Source organism: Triticum dicoccoides, chromosome 4B (assembly GCF_002162155.2).
Source record: "Triticum dicoccoides isolate Atlit2015 ecotype Zavitan chromosome 4B, WEW_v2.0, whole genome shotgun sequence".
NCBI classification, from domain to species: domain Eukaryota; kingdom Viridiplantae; phylum Streptophyta; class Magnoliopsida; order Poales; family Poaceae; genus Triticum; species Triticum dicoccoides.
In genome coordinates this window covers 592,146,717-592,158,546 of record NC_041387.1, presented here as the reverse complement: position 1 = coordinate 592,158,546, position 11,830 = coordinate 592,146,717, and the positions used below count along the sequence as shown (strand labels likewise).

General features: G+C 44.4%; 1 long non-coding RNA gene across 1 annotated transcript; it reads right to left on the bottom strand.

Moving 5' to 3' along the window:
- Positions 1-8,453: 8,453 nt before the first annotated feature.
- LOC119293955 lies at positions 8,454-9,192 on the bottom strand. The gene is made up of 2 exons (XR_005143266.1): positions 8,997-9,192; positions 8,454-8,904 (listed from the first exon to the last, which is right to left on the bottom strand). It is a non-coding gene; the product is annotated as an uncharacterized LOC119293955 (long non-coding RNA).
- Positions 9,193-11,830: the final 2,638 nt, after the last annotated feature.

Here is an 11,830-nt window from a genome sequence, read left to right as displayed (position 1 = left end):
CCTCCCCCTGGCCAACTGGGCCAAGGCCCAGCCGGCCGGCCCAACCGGCCCCTCGCTCACCATAACCCCCCACCGACGGGAAACCGTAGCCACTAACCCCCCACACTCCCCACTCTCCCTCACGATCTCTTCCCCCCACCCCGATTGTGGATCGGGGCCCACGCCTGCGCCCCGTCACCGTCACCCGCCGGCGTAGCACGGACCCGCCCTCGCCGGACCGCCTCCCCGCCGAATCGATCCGTCCTCGTCTCCTCCTCGCCGTGCTCTGCACCGCCTCGTCGCCCGGATCCGCCCATGCCGCCGTCGACCACGCCGGCACCGCCCCGTCCTCGGCGTGCCTCCTCTCCGACGCCTTCGTCCCCGTATACCTCCCCACGCCCCGCTGCCCAGTCCCTACGACAGCGGTGAGGCCCCGGCCTCTCCTTCTCTGCTCCCTGCGCACCTGGCTGTCGCGCGGTCACTGCTATCACCGCCCGCGTTGTCGCGCTCTGCCGCGCGTCCACCGATCTGCCTAGCGTGTGGCCACGGCCGTGCATCGGCCTCCTCGTTCGCCCCCTGTCCCGCCCACGCACCCTGCCCTGTTCAGCGCACCGTTACCTACCCCACGTGCCCGATGCGGCCTAGCTCACGCACCGACCGCGCCTTGGGCCTCGCCCCATGCCCGTCTGCGCGTTTAGGCGCCTGTGCCTGCACTCACTGTTGTGCCGCCTCGCCACCCCGCTCGCTACTGCTCCGCTCCTCCTGCCGCTAGTTGTTGTGCTGCCGCAACAGCTGCTTCCCCGTGGCTTGCGCCCGCCTCCTTTAGTGCTCGCCTGCGCAGCTCTGCTGCCTGCTGCTCACGCTCACGCCTCGCCTATCGCGCGCGCGCTGCCCTCCACGCTGGCACGCCCCCTTCGCCCGGAGACGCCGCGCCCGCGCCCGCTTAGCCCCGCTCCGGCCATGGCCTCGCCTTGCCCCCCGGTCGGGCTTGGCCTCAACCCGGGCGACGCCCGTGCCGGAGGCCAGCCGCCCGTAAGCGCGCCCGATCCGCTATGGCCCCTGGGGCCTATGACAAGAGCCCCCCCAAAGGATCTTTTTAGAATAAATAAATGAATATAATAAAATCAATTAATTAACATAACTAATTCTGTTTAGTAACTAATTACACTTAATTAACCTGTTGATTAACCTTAAATTAATTTTGTTAATTCTAATAATGTTTACAAACTTGGATGAAAATACTTTTTACATGAAAGTTTCTCAAAATGACGACACGAATCCGAACACGCAGCCCGTTTGTTAGCCACACATCCCTAGCATAGCGAACCTGCAACATTTCACCTCTGGTTCATTTGTCCGAAAACGCGAAACACGGGGATACTTTCCCGGATGTTTCCCCCCTTCGCTGGTATCACCTACTACCGCGTTAGGGCACCTAGCACCGCTCACTGTCATGTCATGCATCGTCATGCTTATGTTTTCATTGTATTTATTGTTTCTTCCCCCTCTTCTGTATGATAGACTATGAGACCGACGTCGTTGTGACCCCGGTTCGACTACGGTGTTGACGACCCCTCCTTGCGAGAGCAACCAGGCAAGCCCCCTTGATCACTAGATATCGCCTGTTCTTCCCTTTACTGCTTGCATTAGAGTAGTGTAGCATGTTACTATTTCGGTTAATCCTATTCTGTTGCATAGTCTGTCATTGTTGCTACAGTTGTTGATACCTTACCTGCAATCCTAAATGCTTAGTATAGGATGCTAGTTTATCATCTGTGGCCCTACATTCTTGTCTGTATGCCATGCTATACTATCGGGCCGAGATCACTCGGGAGGTGATCACGGGTATATACTATACATACATGCATAATATTCAGGTGGTGACTAAAGTCCGGTCGGCTCGTAGAGTACCCGCAACTGTTTCAGGGATGGGGGCTAAAGGGGCAGGTGGTTCCATCCAGGTAGTGACGGGCCTGGGTTCCCGACAGCCCCCTAATGGTTACTTTGTGGCGGAGCGACAGGGAAGGTTGCGACCACCTAGGAGAGAGGTGGGCCTGGCCCTAGTCGGCGTCTGCGGTTACTTCATAATAACACGCTTAACGAGATCTTGGTATTTGATCTGAGTCTGACCACTGGCATATACGCACTAACCAACTACGCAGGAACAGTTATGGGCACTCAACGTCGTGGTATCAGGCAAAGCATTCTTGACGTTAGCGACTGAGGGCGCACACTGGTTTGGACTCGAACACCTCCTCTTGTATAAGGGAGGCTAGGTATGCTCACCGGCCACGTACGCAAAGTGCAGGTGTGCAATGGGCGATGGGCCCAGACCCCTGCACGCATAGGATTTAGACCGGCGTGCTAACCTCTCTGTTGTGCCTAGGTGGGGCTACGACGTGTTGATCTTCTGAGGCCGGGCATGACCCAAGAAAGTGTGTCCGACCATAGGGATCGAGCGTGTTGGGAAATGTGGTGCACCCCTGCAAGGAAGTTTATCTATTCGAATAGTCGTGTCCCTCGGTAAAAGGATGACCCAGAGTTGTACCTTGACCTTATGACAACTAGAACCGGATACTTAATAAAACACACCCAAACAAGTTCCAGAGACATCCCGGTGATCTCTTTCCCACAGGGCGACGAGGGGAGGATCACCGGGTAGGATTATGCTATGCGATGATACTTGGTGAACTTCAATCTTCTACATGCTGCAAGATGGAGGCTGCCAGAAGCGTAGTCTTCGATAGGACTAGCTATCCCCCTCTTATTCTGGCATTCTGCAGATAAGTCCACCGATATTGCCTCTTTACACATATACCCATGCATATGTAGTGTAGATCCTTGCTTGCGAGTACTTTGGATGAGTATTCACGGTTGCTTTGCTACTTCTTTTTCCCCCTTTCCCGGTTATTGCGATCATATGATGGAGTCCAGGAGCCAGAGGATCCCGAGGATGGTTCTACATGGAGTTTGGCTTCGAGGAGGTAGTTAGGAGGTCCCAGGTAGGAGGCCTCGCCTTTTCGATCGTCGCTACTTTTGTGCTAGCCTTCTTAAGTCAAACTTGTTTAACTTATGTCTGTACTCAGATATTGTTGCTTCCGCTGACTCATTTATGTTTGAGCACTTGTATTCGAGCCCTCGAGGCCCCTGGCTTGTAATATGATGCTTGTATGACTTATTTTACTTTTAAAGTTGTGTTGTGATATCTTCCTGTGAGTCCCCGATCTTGATTGTACACGTTTGCATGCATGATTAGTGTATGATTGAATCGGGGGCATCACATCCCCCCATCCTGGCCTCCTCCCTCTCTCCTCTCTCCCTCCCTGCCTCTGTCCTGCCTCCCTCCCTCCCTCCTCCTTGCTTCCTCCCTGCCTCCCTCTGAATAGAATGTAGGTATTTTGAATAGAATAAAATAGAAAATATAGGTAGAATGAAGGTCTTTTTAATAGAATATATAGGTAGAATTATGTTGTAGAATGTAGAAATTTTGTTGTAGAATTTTGAATAGAATAGAATAGATGGGTAGAATTTAGGTATTTTGAATTGAATAGAATAGATAGGTAGAATCTGGGTATTTTGAATAGAATAGATAGGTAGAATTTTGAATATAAAAATTTTAGTAATAGAAATTTCTAGTAAAAAAATTGTAATAGAAAATTTCAGGTATAGAAAATTTCAATTATAGAAATGTATTGGAATGCTATATGAGAAATTTTTAGGTATCAAATTTAGTAATAAAAAAAATTTGTAGCAAAATTTAGGTATATATTTTTTTTAGCATTTTTCCTTTTCAATATGGAAATGTATTTGACACTTTAATTATTTTTATGTCATTATCACTTTGTCATCAAAGAATGCTATATGAGATTTGATGATCTAAAAGTTTCACTCGGTGGAATATGCAAGCTTTATCGTCGGAGCTTCGTCTACTTCCTCTACACCCGAGTCAGAGAGCTAAAAGTCCGAGTGGCCTATGTTTTGCCGGAATATTGTTTAATTTTTGACATGTGGCCTTTGTTTGCAGGGAACACCTCCGAGTGGCCTATGTTTTGCTGGAATATTGATTAATTTTCGTTCCGGCAAATTTCAGGCGCTCGATATGTCATGTTTTAGTAAAGGTCATGCCGGAATTTTCCATGGATTCAACATGACTTGTGCTATAAAGTAGGAAATATCGAGTTCCCATGATATGCACAACATGAATTAAATGACATTCCGGCAAACCATAGGTCATTTTTTATGCCATTACTCGATATATGTAATGGGCTGACTGTCATTCTGTTGGGGCTCCTTGTGTGACTTTTAGTATGCTCTTGAAGGAAGGATGCCGACTATTGTGGTGGGGGTAATTTCCTCTCCTTCTTCTCATGCTATACCTTGGTAATGCACGAGAGAAGGAGGGTAAGCGACCATCAGCGATATTCGAAATATCTGTGAGGGAGTGTCCATCATATACTTTCGAAATATGAGAGAGGAAGAATCCCGACTGTTGTCATGGGGGTCGCTTCTTCTTCATTCAAAGGTGCTAGACATTTTGGTGTATTGCACTTTCAAATGAAAGAAGGAGCGACCATCACTGACGATCGCAAATGTCAGAGAGGAAGAATCCCGACTCTTGTCTTGGGGGTCGCCTCTCCTTCGTTCCCGTGTGCTAGACATATTGGGTGTAATGCACTCGGGAACGAAGGGATGAGCGATAAACAACAGATGGTTAAATATAACAGAGAGGGAGTGTCCACCATATACACCACGTGAGATGGGAGTTTTCAAGGAAAGACTCGATAGACCGAAAGTCAACCTGTGGTGAATAGTGATCTATGTGTTATGTTCCTGGTAATTGCCATTGATTTATAATCTTTGAATTTTAAACACAGGAAATGTCTGACGATGATAGGATCCCCAAGTGTGAATACTGCTGCGATGACCGGCATATGTGCTACGGGGAGCCTCACCTGCAAAATGGTAGGTTCTTCACCGTCAACCTTCATGTTTGTACATTACGCAATGACGACAAGTATTTCTTCATAATTAATCATGACTTGTGATTCTTCAAAATGTAATTTTCGTTTTTTTAATTCGACAGTACATCCCCTGCCATGCAAGACCGTATGTCTTGGATAAGCTCGGTTTCCAAGAGTTTGAGAATATGGAGACGAGGAGAGCTCACCTCTGGACTAAACATGATTATGCTTTTCAGGTTAAGCTTTACAATGCGCTTAATCACTCACATTTTGGTTGCTCTAATAGGAAGCTCTCTGCAAGGCCTATGGATTTGAGGAGAATATGCAAATAACCTTCGACATTCGTCCTGAAGATGATATTGAAGATAATATCGACATTTGGATGGATGTGGATGCGCCTCCAGTTTTGCCTAAATATTAGTTTGTCAAACAAATTTGGTAAGTAATTTATATTTTTTATTTAAAAATATTTGATGTTCATCCCTACTAAAGTTGTTTATTTATCATTGTCAGCTTGTTTCTTTCCTTCAAGAAATACTCAGAAGGCTGTAGACAAGACATACTACAACTATAGCTCCAAGCTTAATTATGAGGAGAAATGATATCTTGTCTCATTTATAGATGATGTTGAGACTTTTAAGACCAATCACTTTATTAGCCCAAATTTTAGTGGATACGTGCCACTAGTCCATGACTTGCAAGATGGTAACTTCATTGCCAAAAACTTGGTGTGATCTTGTTAATGATGGTAACTTGATTGCATACATTCTTCTTAAGTACACTACAGTGCTAACTATATATGTTACTATTATGTTGTTCAACAGAAGCTCCCGAAGGAGGTTGTGCCTGACATGATGCTTATCGAAGGTCATATGTATATGTTTAGCTTACGACTGTTTCCACCGACGACTTACCAAAGTGCATATTCTATTTCTTTGAAAGATGCAAGGCTCAATATCAAAGAATGAGCAAACTAATGAATGCACACACGCAAACGATTAGAGACAACATGCTTGTGCGCAAGCCACAAGTTGGCGACAGGTGGATGTCCATTCTCCATTTTGAAGATGGACAGGTTTACCTGTTTTATGCTTACCAAGGGATGACACATGTGATAATGTACATCTCGTATTTACTAGCATAATATAATAAGGTTAACTAAAATATAATGTGTAGTCATTTTAAAGTTCATTTATAACTTTCAGGCAGCAGATTTCGAGGAGGCAAGGAACATGGCATGAGAATTTGGGCGAAAAACTTCTGGCTAGGACATATAAGGGAACCGGTCACCCAGCCATGGTCCCCTCGTACTGTACACATAAGGGCAAATATGACCCAAAATATAGTGTGCGCAGCACAAGAATATAGTGAAATCACTTCCCTTCAACAAACACCCATGTCACTAGGGTACATGTTGCAAACCCCTCCCATATCTTCCACCCAAACTATTGGTCACTAGGACATATCAGGTTAGAAACTCATGGCGTGAGAAATTGGGCGGGAAACATCCGGGCGGCACATATCGGGCGGGAAACACATGACATGAGAAACTAGGATGCAAACTTTGAGGTGACACATACGGGCGGGAAACACTTGAAGCAAATTTCGATACCGTATGCAAGTTGTGACATGTCTGGCCATTTATCGGCCCCTTTTTACCGAGAAAACTTCAGAAAATGTAAAACTTGTCGAAAACCCAAGCAACTTGGCTTGGTGCATTGAATTTGTCATAGAAGGTCATGAAAAAAAATTAGAGGCATTGATGCCTAGCATGGGCATGCCCACCCTCTAGCAAAAGATGGGGTCATTTCAAGAATGTCCAAATACACCATGTTAAACGCAGGGTGTTCAGGTAGGCATACATGCCAGGTTTGAAGGAAAATAATATTTAAAATCATAATTTAAATAGGTACTTAAAACTGTCATTTTAAGATTTTAACATAACTAATAACTAATAACTACAAAGGGATAAAATTTAAAACAGTGATTTTTCTTCAAAAAAGTATTTAATAAATATTTGAAGGGAAAACGAATTGAAAATCATAATTTAAAATAGTTACTTAAAACTATTATTTTGGTATTCCAAACAATATTTCATTTTTTTAACATGTTTCAAAAAGAAGAAAAATAAATTAACGAAAAAAGAGGAGGAAATTGAAAAAATAGAAGAAAAAATGTTAGGCCTTGTCCAGCTAAGCGAGGACATCGCTCCCGTCGGGCGCCTGTTGGAATTTGTTCGGAATTTAAAAAAAGTTCCCGTTTTCAAATTCTTTTGTTCACAATTTCTAAAAATGTTTGGGAAAATCCAGAACACTTTTTTTGCTTTCGGAATTTTGTGCACATTTCTGAAAATTGTTTTGAAATTTATATTTTTGTTCGTTTTTTCTAAAAATGTTTGTTTTCACAATTTTTTTTGTGCCTATCAGAAAATTGTTTGCGTTTTAACATTCTGAACAATTTTTAAAAGACAAAAACATATTTTTGAAATTTCCTTGCAATTTTCGAAAATGCAAATATTTTTTAACTTTATGAACCAAATTTGAAAATAACACACATTTTTCAAAAATTTGAACAAAAAATTGAAAGCACAACCATTTTCTGAAGAATAAAGAAGAAATGTTATAGGAAAAAAAAGAAAAAGAAACTGTGGAAAAAAGACCGGTTTGTGTAGTGTTAGTAAATTCTTTTTAATTGCTAGACTGTTCATTACTTAAAGTTTCAGGCTTCACATCTTTCACTAAAGGCATGTAGTCCTGGTGGCTATGTACTCATGTTGTTTTGTAGGCGTTAGCGTGATCGATTCCCATGATTGCTTGATTCTAAATAGTTTCCTTAGTTTTTCCAAAGAATAAATTCCAAGAATGCAAAAGTTCATTCTGAAATGAAAAACACATTTTATTTGAAATACAGAAATTTCTATAACCATCAATGTTTTCTTTTGTAAACTGAGCGTAGCTCAGATGTTAGGTTCCTTATGGTGCAACCAGCCCACCAGGGGTCTTCACAACCTTGGAATCATGCATGGCCATATGCTATGAGATGTCCGGCTTCACTCTTGATGCGATGTTTTGTGTCTGGCCTCCTCGCCATTCATAGCTAGACTAGGTAGGAAGTGCGGCTTGCCGCACCCAGCAGCACCGCTGCCGGGTACAAGTCATATCAAATCCGGTAACAACAATACAATCATCGAAGCATTGCAAATATAAACAATAGCATGATATTGGAGCAACACAGGTTCAATCCTAACTTAATATTGTGAATAACCCTATAGGACCCTACTTGATAACCCTATGAATAACATGCCAAAGAACCTAAGTACACATGCTATAACTTAATACTCCTCCACATGATTGTATGAACCTGTCACAATTATAATATTTAGCCAAAGGAAGTATTTGCATCACAACATGAGTATGACCTTGTATACTCACTGGCGCAAGTAGGAAATCAGAGTAATCACTGGAAATCACCAGTATAACATAGCAAGATTATATCAGAAGCACAACATTGATATAAATATGTTCAGTACATAGTAAACTGGTCCAAGCAACAACAGAAGGTAGTGGAATCAGGTGTGCCAAAAGCAAGCCAAGACGATCCATCGCAACTAAACAAAAATAATAATTGGGCCGCAACATGGATCAAGCCAGTCACAACAAGCGGAATCACAAGTAATAATAAACGGCAGAGGTGAGTGCCCGTGGGTAACTACCCTAAAGGGAGTCTGGTGCGAGAGTAGCCTGTCCAGCATTGCCGTTGCTTGCCTGGTCGGAGTAGAAGGAAAATGAAAAACATTAGGTCATATGGTACCGAAATGAATTATATAGCGATAAAGAGATATGTGGACATTCTACTGTGCTTAGACGTGCCTTTGGTATTTTCCAAAACTGCTCATCCTTTTACAATTCTTTTGCAGGGTCAAAGGAAAACACACATCCGGACTGTCAAAAGATATTTGTAAAACCTACAATAATGAAGGGTTAACCTTCTATTATATTTCTCAAAAAGTCAATCCAATGCCATTAGCATGTTTGATATATTCAGCTATGTTCTAACCGTTTCGAGACAAAGTTCCCTTTCCAAACTCTAAATCATTTATACAATTAGTACAAATAGCCATGGTCGGGTGCATATCAATGAGAAGGAAAATACCAGACACGTATCTTTCTTCCTACATGACGTGTATCAGTAATATGATATAGAAATGGAGAGTGGGAGACCGAGAAAGAGAAGAAGAGAAGGAGGGAGGAGAGTTCTGGTATTTATTGTACCATCGGGATTGATGATGAATAGATTGAAAGTTTTCCTTTAAAAATAAAAATACAGTGCATATTTAACTTTCTAGCTAAGATCCGAACTTCCAACGTTCAAACAAGTTTATGCTCCCTTAGTTTTTATTTACTCCGCATATTAGGTTTGTTTAAGTCAAACTTTATATACTTTCAACAAGTTTGTAAAAATATTTAACATATACACCACCAAATATATATCATCATACTCATCATTGTATATATTTTCACATCATATAAATTTGTTATCGTGAATGCTCATATTATTTTCTGTAAACTTGGTCAAACTTTATAAAGTTTGACTTCAGCCAAAACTAATAGCGGAGTAAATAAAAATGGAGGCAGTACAAGAATCTACCAACCTCTGCAATACCAAATATTTTTCTTTTGTATTGTAAATATTGATAGTTTATACAAAATTGGTCAAATAACTTATACATGCTTGACTTTGTTAGACTGTATATACGTAGACTCTGTATACACCTTGTATTGTACCTCTTGGTACCTCTCTATATATGAGATAGCCACACCCGTTTAGGGTGTCGAGCAGTTTCCGAAACCACATGTTTAACATGGTATCAGATTAGGTTACGATGTCTTCCGCTGCCCCCGCCGCCGCCGTTGTCGTGCCGGCTTCTGTCGCCGCCGTTGCTGAGCCGGTCCTTGCCCCTGCATCCCCCTTCCTCGCCTCTCGGCCTCTCGCGAGCTGGTGGCAAGCCCGGTCCCCGGCGGCGCCCCTCCTGGTTCCTCGATCGGGTCTGGCGCGCAGGGCGATCTGCCTCCGCCGGTGGCCCATCCTCCTCGACCGATGTTGCTGCACCGCTGCCCTATGGTGGTACTGCACCCAGGTACGGCGCTCTGCTTGCGCCGATCCACGGTGTCCCACCTCCCTATGGTGTCTCAGCACCACCGTATGGTGCTCCTGCATCGGCTTACGGTGCCATGCCACCGCCGCCATCTGCCTGGCCGGCGCCTCCCTACGGCGTGCCGCCGCCGCAACCCTATGCAGCGCCGCCTCCTCCGTTGTCCTACATGGACACATGTACTACGCCTTATGGGGCTCCCGTCGCACCTACCTACGATGCCCTAGCTGCTGCTCCTCATGGCGCCTACCCGTCTTCGTCGTATGATGGTGTCGTGCCTGCCTATGGCACCTCTTCGGCGATCGCTGCTCATCCAGAGACGGCCCCATCGATGGGTCTCTACGTGCCACAAACGCAGGCTCACACTGATCATGCTGCGGCGCCATCATCGTTTTACTTCTCGCACCTTCTTCCGGTGAAGCTCACTCGGGACAATTACTTGTCATGGCATGCTCAGGTGCTGCCTCTTCTTCGGAGCCGCTACTTGGAGGGGTACGTTGACGGATCCAACCCGTGCCCGCCGCTGTATCATCCGACGTATCACACGTGGGTGTTCTAGGATCAGGCCATCCTCTCCGCCATCCAGTCTTCGCTCACTCCGAGCATTTCGTCTATGGTCATCTTCGCTGCTACGTCTCGGGATGCATGGGCGGCGCTTCACACCAGCTTCACCTCTCAGTCTCAGGCACGTGCTCATTCTATACGCACCGAGCTGGGCGAGACCAAGCTTGGCGACCTCAGCATCACAAACTACTTCCATAAGATGACCGGCCTCGCTGACACGTTGGCCTTTGATGAGCACATGGGTACATCATACATGACATTTCAGAAAAGTGCACAATTTAGTTGGAAAAAATTACTAAGCCAAATCAAGCAAACACATGGACAGGTATAACATGGAATCAATCCAACAACCTATGAGCTCTTGAAGCAACCGCTTTGAAGGAACAAGTTGGAGGAAACAAGTTTCAAGTGAAGTTGATGTTGCCAGTTTTTACCTCTGATGTTTTGGTGTGCCACACCCATGTGACGGAGAGACGAGGCCATAGGCGTACATCAACAGAAGCTAAATCAAATTATCTTTCCAATGCAAAAAAACTCACATCATTTGGAGTTGTGAGTCAAAAGTACTAGTCATTCTCATGGAAGGTGTCCAGGCTGTCAAGACTTCATGAATTTCCGAGGAGCTCTCCAACAACTCCCAAAGTTGACTGCTTATTCACCCAAGGAAGCCATGCAAACCTGCTTACTTTTGAAACCATTTTCACACCTAGCCAAGGGGGTTGTCCCTCCTATAAAACCCCATCTCCCCCATCCTCTAAAAAAACCTTTTGTCAAACCATTCAGCTACAAGCTTATGCAGTGATGACCCAAAAGTATAGGGGATCTATCGTAGTCCTTTCGATAAGTAAGAGTGTCGAACCCAACGAGGAGCAGAAGGAAATGATAAGCGGTTTTCAGCAAGGTATTCTCTGCAAGTACTGAAATAAGTGGTAACAGATAGTTTTGTGATAAGATAAATTGTAACGAGCAACAAGTAAAAAAAGTAAATAAAGTGCAGCAAGGTGGCCCAATCCTTTTTGTAGCAAAGAACAAGCCTGGACAAACTCTTATAATAGGAAAAGCGCTCCCAAGGACACATGGGAATATCGTCAAGCTAGTTTTCATCACGCTCATATGATTCACGTTCGGTACTTTGATAATTTGATATGTGGGTGGACCGGTGCTTGGGTACTGC